A 10240-nucleotide genomic window follows, 5' to 3' on the forward strand; every position below is an offset into this window, starting at 1 on the left:
CATGTTTACGCTGTTTCTCCTTCTCCTCCAGCTCTTGCCTCTTTAACTCGAGCTCCTCCATTTCAGCTCCCTTTCATATTCCAGCCGCATCCACTTCATGGATGCCGAGCATTGCCGGGAGGATCCCCTGCTGGGGGTGAGCTTCGGCGGGAGGATCCTCTGCTGGCCGGGGGTGTCACGGTGCCCTTGGTATACACTGGGCTCCTCCCCGCCTTTCTCCTAGGCACAGGAAGGGGGTGTCTCGGGAAACCCTTGTCCGCCGGTTGACTACTCCCAGCGGGGACAGACACTGGTGCCGGCGCTGTATCTGCCCGGCTGCTTCCCTCAGAGACAGGGCTCCGTTCATTCATGCTGTCTCCCTGCTCCAGCTGGGCAATCAGCTGGCCCTTGCTGAGCCTCCCCGGGCGCAGCCCCCTCTGCTTGCACAGCTCCAGCAAGTCACACTTGCGCCGCTTGGCATACATCTTCCTGCTGGCCACTCACAGGCCGGGGTGCTCGCCACTCCCCACGGTTTCCAGGGGGACCCCTAGTGCACCAGCCCTTCGTGAGGTCACCACCTCTCTGCCAGGGTCGAGCTGCCGACTCCTTCGCCCCTGGGACCGCTCGCTGCAATCCCCCGGGGGACCCTGTTACTGCAAAGTCCTTCGCAGTGGGCACACACTCCCAGGGGTTAGTCACCCCTTCGTTTTACTGCTCCCAGTCACTTACTGCAGGAAGCGCCATCCACGGTGCAGTATATCCCACCGCTGCCACCAGTTGTCACGGAGTGTGGGGGAGTCCGGTCCTGCACCCCTCTTCCTGGGACCCACAGTGACTCTTAGCCAGCCAGTAAAACAGAAGTTTTATTGGACAACAGGAACACAGGGTACAGCAGAGCTTGCAGGCACAGTCAGGACCCCTCCACCGAGTCCATCTGGGCTTTCAGAGTGCTTGGATCCTAGCTAGGATACCCTGAATTCCGCCCACACAGCCCCAAGCCCAAACTCAAACTGCTTCCCTCCTGCCACTCCCTTCCTTTGTCCCCTTCCCGGGCAAAGGTGTTGACCTTTCCCCTCCCTTACCTAGCTCAGGTTACAGGCCCTGGCATCGTCCATCCCCTAAAGTCCTCCCCTGCTCTCCCACTCCACACAAGACAGCTCCTACTGCATCACAGATGGGTTCTGCTTGGTAACGATCCAAAGCAGTGCAGACAGATGCATATTCATTTTCATCATCTGAATCAGATGCCACTAGCAGAAGGTTGAGTTTCTTTTTTGATGGTTTGAGTTCTGTAGTTTCCACATCTAAGGGTTTGTCTACGTTGCAAAGCTGTCCCCAAAACTTTTGTCTGAAACCTTGGGTGGAGTGTTGTAACTATTTTTAGAAATCTCACATCAGCACTATCTTTGCGTTTTATCAGTTCTGCTGTGAAAGTGTTCTGAAAACTAACATGCTGCATCATCATCCGAGACAGCTATAACATGAAATATATGCAGAAGGTAGGTAAAACACAGTAGGAGACATACAGCCGCCCCTCCCCCCCGCACACACCCACACACCCACACCAAGTGTACAGTCACAAATTTAATTGATGCATTATTTTTTTAACTAACATCATCAGCATGGAAGCAAGTCCTCCGGAACTTCCGGTTGTGGAAGCATGAAGAGGCATACGAATGTTTAGCATATCTGCCATGTAATATACCTTGCAAGGCCCACTACAACAGTGCCATGTGAATGTCTGTTCTCACTTTCAGGTGGCATTGTAAGTTAGAAGCAGGCAGCAGTATCTCCCATCAATGTAAACAAAGTTGTCTGTGTTTGCGATTGACAGAAAAGAAGTAGGAATGAGTGGATTTGTAGGCTCTAAAGTTCAATGCTGTTTTGTTTTTGAGTGCACTTATATAACCAACAAAAATAAAAATCTGCATTTGTAAGTTACACTTTCATGACAAAGAGATTGCACTTCACTACTTGTATGAGGTGAATTGAAAAATACTATTTATTTTGTTTATCATTTTTACAGTGCAAATATTTGCAATAAAAATAATAATAAAGTGAGCACAGTACAGATTGTAGTCTGTGTTGTAATTGAAATCAATATTGAAAATGTAGAAAACATCCAAAAGTATTTAATAAATTTCAATTGGTATTCTATTGTTATAAATGTGATTAATCACAATTAATTTTTTTGAGTTAATTGCACGAGTTAGCTGCAATTTGGTGACAGCCCTAATTGCTAGCAAAAGCACTACATGCACTGTAGAGTCCTTGATACATTTCTGGTTAATAAGAGCTTTATTTGAATCAGTTGAGTTAAATGGGAGTCTTTGGCTGATAGGAATACTCTTTGCATCACATGAGTTAGTGAAGTTATATTTGCTGCCTTCAGAAGACAGAAATTGTCCGAGAATGGCCCTCCAGCCCTTTGTTAGATAATGTATCCAACATGTTCTCTACCAGGACCTCTTTGAAGACATGACCTAGGCACATATTCTGGATAATATCTGCCTGGTGAGTGTTAATATTTGGCAACTCTTTGCAGAAAATGATTTTATGGAGCTTATGTTACATTTCTGATCCTTGCAGCCACCTGAGTTATTTTTACTTATCATTTTCATTTTGCTCTAACGCTAGCAACAGAACAATCATTTTTGTACCCTGCTGTCATTCCGAGCCACTAACAGACCCTGTTCCTCTTCTTTGATTTCCTTATGAAGTTTCTTGCTGTTTGTTTTCTTTGTGTTAATACAGGATTGTGATGGGGGGCTCAGCGGCCCAGCACGGGTACTGCAGGGTGTCACGGAGTCCCTGGGCGATGCTCTGGAACTGCTCCCCACAAAGCCAGTCAGGACTTTCAGGAGCCCCCTCTCCCTTGGAGCAGACTATCTTCAGGGCAAGGAGCTCACATGGCTTCACCTCCTGGGTCTGACCTTGGAGCATTCAGCATGTGCCCCTCCGTGCGCTTCCCACAGCGAGTCCGCGCAGGTGGGGTCCTGGGGAAGCCAGAGGGTCCTGCACCCCCACTTTGCAGTCAGTCATGACTCTTAGCCAGCTAGTAAAACAGAGGTTTATTTAGATGACAGGAACATAGTCCAAAACAAGTCTTACCGGTATAGACAACAGGACCCCCTTTAGTTAGGTCCATCTGGGGCCCAGGGAGGCCACCGCCTTGCTAGGAGGCCCGAGCCTCCTAGGAGCTCCCTTCCATTTTCCAGCCAGCTTCGAAAAACTACCAACCCCCTCCAGCCCCTCCTCTCTGGGCTGTGTCTCTTTCCTGACCAGGAGGTCACCTGATCTCTCTGTCTCCAACACCTTAAGCATCCCCTTGCAGGGGGGAAGGGGCTGGCCATTAGTTGCCAGGCAACAGAGTGTCGGCCAGAGCTGGGGCACCAACACAGTATTGAGAGGAAACATTAAAACCAGTCCCACTTTGTCACACAGGGGTTAACCCTTCCTTCCTAGCAGGGAAGCCAGGCCCCAGAAGCTCTGCTGGGCATGCACCAACTGGAGAACAGTCTGGGCTGACCGCCGGAGGGGCAGGAGGCATGCCGTCAGCGCCCAAGGAGGGACAGATTCGGGAGGCAGGCCAAGCCAGGCCACACCCTGATGCCCAGAAGGAGTACATCACAGGAGGGGAACAGACTGGAGGACCCCACAGAGCAGACAATCCAGTGTTTATGGCAGGAGTGACCAAGGGGAACTTTAGAGGCAAATAACGTTAGAGCCACACAGACACTTGGCAGGTTGCGGGCTGATCCCCGCTGAGCTGGTGGCAAGGGGAACTAGCCACTACCAGTGCCATGGGTCAGGGCTTGGTGGAGAGGGTGAGCCTGGGTCTCCCCTACCACCCTCCCACACCCCATGGTGATTGTATGGACTCTGGCCATTAGGCCGCACTGCCCTGACACTTGGGGTGAGTTACCTGGATTCCAGCCGCTAGGCCACACTCTCCTGCTTGTGAGGTGGATTGTATGGACTCTGGCCATTAGGCCGCACTGCTCCACACTGCCCTGACACTTGGGGAAAGTTACCTGGACTCTGGCTGCTAGACTGCACTATCCTGCTTGTGAGGGGGATTGTATGGACTCTGGCCATTAGACAACACTGTTCCCACATGGGAGGGACTGTATATGGACCCTGGCCATTGGGCCACCCCGCCTAGACATTTGGCCTGATTTACCTGGACTCTAACCACTAGGTCCACTGCCCTGATCAAGGGGTGATTGTGGGGAAGGAGACCATTAGGCTGCAACCGGCCAGCCACAGAGAGACGGGCAAGTGAACTTGAGAGTGGCAAGGTTCTGACACTGCATCCCAGCCCTGCCACAAAGGGGCAGTGCGGGGCCAGGGCCACTACAAAGATCCAACCCTGAACATTATTATCATCATCACTGTCAGCATCATCATCTTCATTCTCCTCATGAACCTGATTCAAGTAGGTGCTCCTGGAAACTCCTCAAAAAAACCTCAATTTTTCAGTCAGTGCCTTCCTGTCTCTTTCACTATTTCTCTTTCTCATTCAGTTGGGGAAGGACTGGGTTTTTGTTTGTGTGTTTGTCCGCAAAGCCTTTCGAAGATCTATAATATTTCATTTTGCTGGACAAGAGCTGGTAGTGCTTTTGGAAATATTGCCAGCAGGAGGTTGATGAGTGTCACTGAAGCTCATGATCCTCCTGTTCCTGCCAGCACCTTGGTTTACAGAGACAGAAGAAGTTCGCTCAGATTCCTTATCCACCTCTCCTTTGCATTTTCTGTTGATGTACATGGAGAGGTTGTGTTTTGGGGGGGGGGGGGGGAGAGGGTGTTGGGGAGCCAGTGGTGGAGGAGAATCTCAGCTCTTTCAGTTCAAATTGTGACAATTAAGTGGTCAGAATCCACTTCCCCTGCTTTACTCTGTGTCACTATGTCTTTGGCACAGTAATAAGTGGCCGTGTCTGCAGCTGTCAGCAAGCAGAGCTGCAGGGAGAACTGGTTCTTGGAAGTGTCTTGGGAGATGATCACTCAACTCTGCAGAGCGGTGGCATAGTCAGTGTGCCAACTACTAGATCTATACAATATACGTGCCACCAGTTCTGGCTCTTTCCCCATAGGTTGCTGGAACCAGGCCCCCGTGGCACTGGTGCTAGTAACCGAATCTCTGGAAATGGTACAAATGAGTGTTAGGAACTCCCCGGGTTTCGCCACTCCCGGGCCCATTTCCTTCAGCTGCACTTGGGAGAGGACACCTGGGAAGGAAACACAGAAATGAACTAGTGAGCCAGGCTCCTATCCCCTGGGAGCCGGAACATGAGAAAATTAAACACCCTGAGACCACGTCTAAGGGAGTGAGGCACCGAACTGCCACTGAATTGCATTGGGATCCGGGCATCTCATTCCCTTAGGCTGCCTTAAGCATCTTCTCTTCTGCAGGTGCTGCATCAAGGAACCCTCCTGACCCCCAGTAGAAACGTACCTAAAGGGGCCACCAGCATGAACAGGAAAATCAGCAGCAGGTTCATCTTAAGTGAAGTTGCAAACTGTCCCCAGTAGCCAGGCCCGGGCAGTTCTGTGTCTGGGGGGAGACTGAGGCTCCTCCAATCAGGGATTTGTATTTAAACAGGAACCATCAGGAGCAGAGATTTGCATGCGGGTTTCACAACGTCAGTATAAGAGATGGCAGAGTGTGAGCTCTGCCTACACATGGGGGTCTCTCCCTGGGACGGGTGTCCACCTAAGACTGTGAATTCAGCTCAGGAAGCTCCGAAACCGCCTAAGGTGTTTGGATGCCCAAACTCATTTTAAGTAAATAACATTTAATCATTTAACACTCTTAAAGGTCTTTGAGATTCTCGGCCGAATATAGGTGTGGGGTGGCTTCACTTTAATAATGAAGGAATATCTGAAGAGAAATCATACCCCTTCTCTTGTAATTTTAGCTGGTATTTCAAAAGAACACAAGGGAGATGGGGCCCAAATGCCATCCAGATTCTGTAGGATTTTGGTGTTTAGTTCCCTCACCACTATCTCTGAAATCCTATCCCATATTAACAGGACTGGCTTTAGGCACCAGCAAAGCAAGCACGTGCTTGGGGCAGCACATTTCCCAGAGGTGGCATTCCAGCCACTGTCTTCAAAAATTCCAACATCAAGCCCCAGGTCTCCTCCGGCAACAAAGTGCCCAGCAACTGCCTGGATGTGTCGGGCAGCGGCCCTCCGGGCTACTGCTACAAAGTCAGCCTGACCCCGGAGTTCGCCAAGAGCAACTTCATGTTCCTAAAGCCCGAGTCCCCGAGGAACAGCGAGAAAGTCACCGAGAACTTACCAGGGCCAGGCAGGAAGTCCCGAGAGGCCAGTAACACTGTCAGTGCCGCCAGCCAGGTAACCCTGCTCTGCAGAACAGCCAGTGGCACTCAGTGAGGAGAAAGAGCCATGAAATAAGCCCCCCAAGGGTTAGCCCGGCTTTCCCCCTTCTTCTCTCCCACCCTCGCCCTCTTGGAAATTAATCTGAGCTGGGGGAAATCCTTTCATTCAGGCACAGCTTTTTAAAGATAATGACGGGACCCTTTGATCAAGTGGCAGCAGGACCAGCTCCAGGCACCAGCTCCTCAAGCAGGTTCTTGGGGCGGCCAAGGGAAGGGGCAGCACATCGGGCTCTTTGGGGGCGGGTCTCTCGGTCCCTCTCAGAGGGAAGAACCTGCCGCAGAATTGCAGCCAAAGTGCAAATCGCAGCTTTTTTTTTTTCTCCCATTCTTTGAGGCGGCAAAAACCCCGGAGCTGGCCCTGAGTGGCAGTGTCGGAATTAGCACCCGTCGGACAGCAGACAATTCTCCAGCGCTCCTTACCCACATCAGTTAATGATCTGGGGAACGTCGGGCTCATTTTAAATGAGCAAAAGGAGCAGAATGCTCAGAAGCAGCAGCCCAGCTCCTAGTAAGACTGAAACACGGAGCGTGCCCGGGAAGGCCAAGGCTGTCTCAGGAGATAACTGTCCCCTTTGGAGGGCTCTCGCTCAGCCTCTGATCGCGGCTGCACAACCCTGTAGCCTTCCTTCAAGAGACCCAGGCGTGATGCCGGGGCCGCAAAGCACGCGGTGATTTAAGCCTCTTGAAATGCCCCTCTCTGGTCTGTATTTCCCCACAACATGTATTACAAGGGCATGAGTTACTCAGACACTTCGGTGGCCCACGGGGCTTTTCAGCTCCTCTGTCTCAATAAGAAATTCAGTCAGATACACCCGGCTCAGGCAGATTCAAGTGCAGTCGTTGCCCAATGCTGCATCAGTCCCGCACCCAGTAAAAAACAAACAAATAAACAAAAAACAGAACAACAACAACATTGCAAAGTGCAAATGTGTAAAAGCCAAAGAAAAAAGGGGTAGGGGGTGCATAGTCAACAATTATTTTGCTTGGTCTGCAAAAAACCTAGAGCCGGCCCTGCCCGCAGGCATCAGTTCTGAGTCTGGTTCTGTTCAATAGCTTCATCAGTGATTTAGATAATGTCATAGAGAGTACACTTCTAAAATTTGCAGATGATACGAAGATGGGAGGGGTTGCAAGTGCTTTGGAGGATAGGATGAAAATTCGAAATTATCTGGATAAACCGGATAAATGGTCTGAAGTAAAAAGGATGAAATTCAATACGGACAAATGCAAAGTACTCCACTTAGGAAGGATCCATCAGTTGCACACATACAAAATGGGAAATGACTGCCCAGGAAGGAGTACTGAAGAAAGGGATCTGGAGGTCATAGTGGATCACAAGCTTGATAGGAGTCAACTGTTTTAAAAAAGTGATCATTCTAGGATGTATTAGCAAGAGTGTTATAAGCAACCCACTTAATTCACCCACTTTCCTCCACACTGATTAGGCCTCAATTGAAATATTATTTCTGGTTCTGGGTGCCACATTTCAGGAAAGAGGTGGACAAATTAGAAAAAGTCCAGAGAAGAACAACATGACCTATGAGAGAAGATGGAAAAAATCGGGTTTGTTTAGTGTAGAGAAGAGAAGACTGAGGGGATGTGATAACAGTTTGCATGTACATAAAAGGAGGAGTACAAGGAGAAGGATGACAAATTATTCTCTTTAACATCTGTGGATGGGACAAGAAGCAATGGGCTTAAATTGCATCAAGGGAGGTTGGACATTAGGAAAAATTTTCTAACTGTCTGGGAGATTAAGCACTGGAATAAATGTCCCAGGGAGGTTGTGGAATCTCCGCACTGAAGATTTTTAAGAGCAGGTAGGACAAACACCTGTCAGTGGTGGTGTCTAGATAACATTGAACCCTGCCATGAGTGAGCTCTGGAGTCCCAGAGCTCTTCCAGTCCCAGGGTTCTATGAGTCTATAGCTGGATATTAAGTATCAGAGGGTAGCCGTGTTAGTCTGGATCTGTAAAAGCAGCAAAGAATCCTGTGGCACCTTATAGACTAACTTATAGTCTATAAGGTGCCACAGGATTCTTTGCTGCTTTAGCTGGATATTGAACTCTGAAACCCGAGGACAGATCTGTTCTTCACTCTGCTTGTAGATCCTGTCCATGTGCCCGGTGCTAGATGGTTTGGGGAAGTGCTGCCCCCACGCAGTGCATGGGAGAAGCTCGGGTTTTTGTTTTAGCTGTATCGGGATTCCTCTCACTGTGAATGTCTCCCGTACAGAGGTACCGGGCGGTGTCCTCAGGCTTCAGGCCGGTCATGTCCAGGTACAACAGGCTGTTGGGATTGTCTCTGGAGATGGTGAATCGCCCTTTTACCGAGTCACTGTAGTATATGCTGGTGCTGTAAATGTAGGCGATCCACTCCAGCCCTTCCCGGGAGCCTGCCGGACCCAGCTCATGCCGTAGCTGCTGAAGGTGAACCCGGAGGCTTTGCAGGAGAGGCGGAGAGAGTCTCCGGGCTTTTTCACATCCCCTCCGGACTCCACCAGCGCCTGGGACCGGACACCTGGGAGTAAAGACAGGCCATTAATATAGGTATAAAAACAGCGGTAACACAATATTCTTCTAACTCTGCCAGTTATTCGAAGGAGGAAAATACCTTCCAAAGCGCCTACAGTGAAAATTAGAAGGAGCAATATTGTCATGTTTCCTGCTGTTCGAGGAGAGAGCTGGCTGCTAACTGCACAACCCAGAGGGCTGCAGTTTGTGTCTCCGGCTGCAGCCGGGACAGAGATAGAGACAAATTTAAACAGGAAAGTGTCTCCATTATTTGCATGCCCTCTCCTTATAAGAGACACACACTCCTGCTGCCAGTGACCTGAGTGACTCGCCCTAGGGCTCCAGGTGCAGGAGTCAGACTGTCCCGTCCTGTGTGTCTGTGCAGCGCCGGGCACAGGGCGCTGGAATCCTCCTGACACTTGTGGACCCCTGGGAGGAATGACCAGCTCCCTGCAGTGACTGTATTTCCTCACCCGGGAACTGAGGGCCTGGCTATTGTGAGGTGATATTGGGGCTGAGGGGACTCAGCTCTGGAGCCCCGTTCCAGGCGCACAGGGGCCATGCAATGTCCAGTCAGGGGGGTCAGTGTCCGGGGAGGGGTTGTGTCCCAGGGATCCACTGGGCTGGGCCACCCGCTGGAGAGGGAAGATTCCCCGTGGCGCGGGGAGGGATTGGGGACGGAGGCCCCTTTCCCTTCCTGGCAGAGACCGCTCCATTGAAATGATCCGTGACACTAGGGACGTGATCTGAGCAATCCTGGCTCGTGCTTCGGGCCGGCCTGGGGCCCGCCTGTGAGTGCAGGAGGGAGAAGCTGGGCGGGGGGGGAGTCTGAGGGCAGAGTTAAGGTTTTGCAATGGAGCCTCCCTGACATTAGTGGGCCGACAGCAGCGTCTCTAGGACTCCTCCTTAAGGGGAGAGATGAGGGAGGATTCAGGCAGCACTGAAGGGAGATTATTATTCACAATTGCTTGAGAACCCAGAGAAGAAAGGGTTATTCAAACTGATCTAAAGCACTGAATTTATCCATGGTGTAAAATTTAGCCCAGGAGTTATTACAATCTTGGATGATGAAAATACTCAACCCTTTAACAGAGCTTTGGGAAAGGATAATGAGCTTTATTCTACACACAGGATTACTCCGATTTTACAGAAGTCGGTTTTTGGGAACAGATTATATAAAGTTGAGTGCACATGTCCACAGTAAGCACATTAAGTCGGTGCTGTGCATCCATAGTACTTGGCAAGCAGTGACTTTCCGTGCAGTGCACTCTGGTAGCTACCCCACAATTCCCACAGTCCCCACTGCCCATTGGAATTCTGGGTTGTGCTCCCAATGCCTGATG

At 50.4% G+C, this 10240-nt stretch overlaps 1 pseudogene; it reads right to left on the bottom strand.

Annotated features, from left to right (window-relative positions):
• Positions 1–8513: 8513 nt before the first annotated feature.
• On the bottom strand, positions 8514–9043 carry LOC127031715 (Ig heavy chain V region 3-like; annotated as a pseudogene).
• Between the last annotated feature and the right edge of the window lie 1197 nt (positions 9044–10240).

This window comes from Gopherus flavomarginatus, chromosome 11 (genome assembly GCF_025201925.1).
Source record: "Gopherus flavomarginatus isolate rGopFla2 chromosome 11, rGopFla2.mat.asm, whole genome shotgun sequence".
NCBI classification, from domain to species: domain Eukaryota; kingdom Metazoa; phylum Chordata; order Testudines; family Testudinidae; genus Gopherus; species Gopherus flavomarginatus.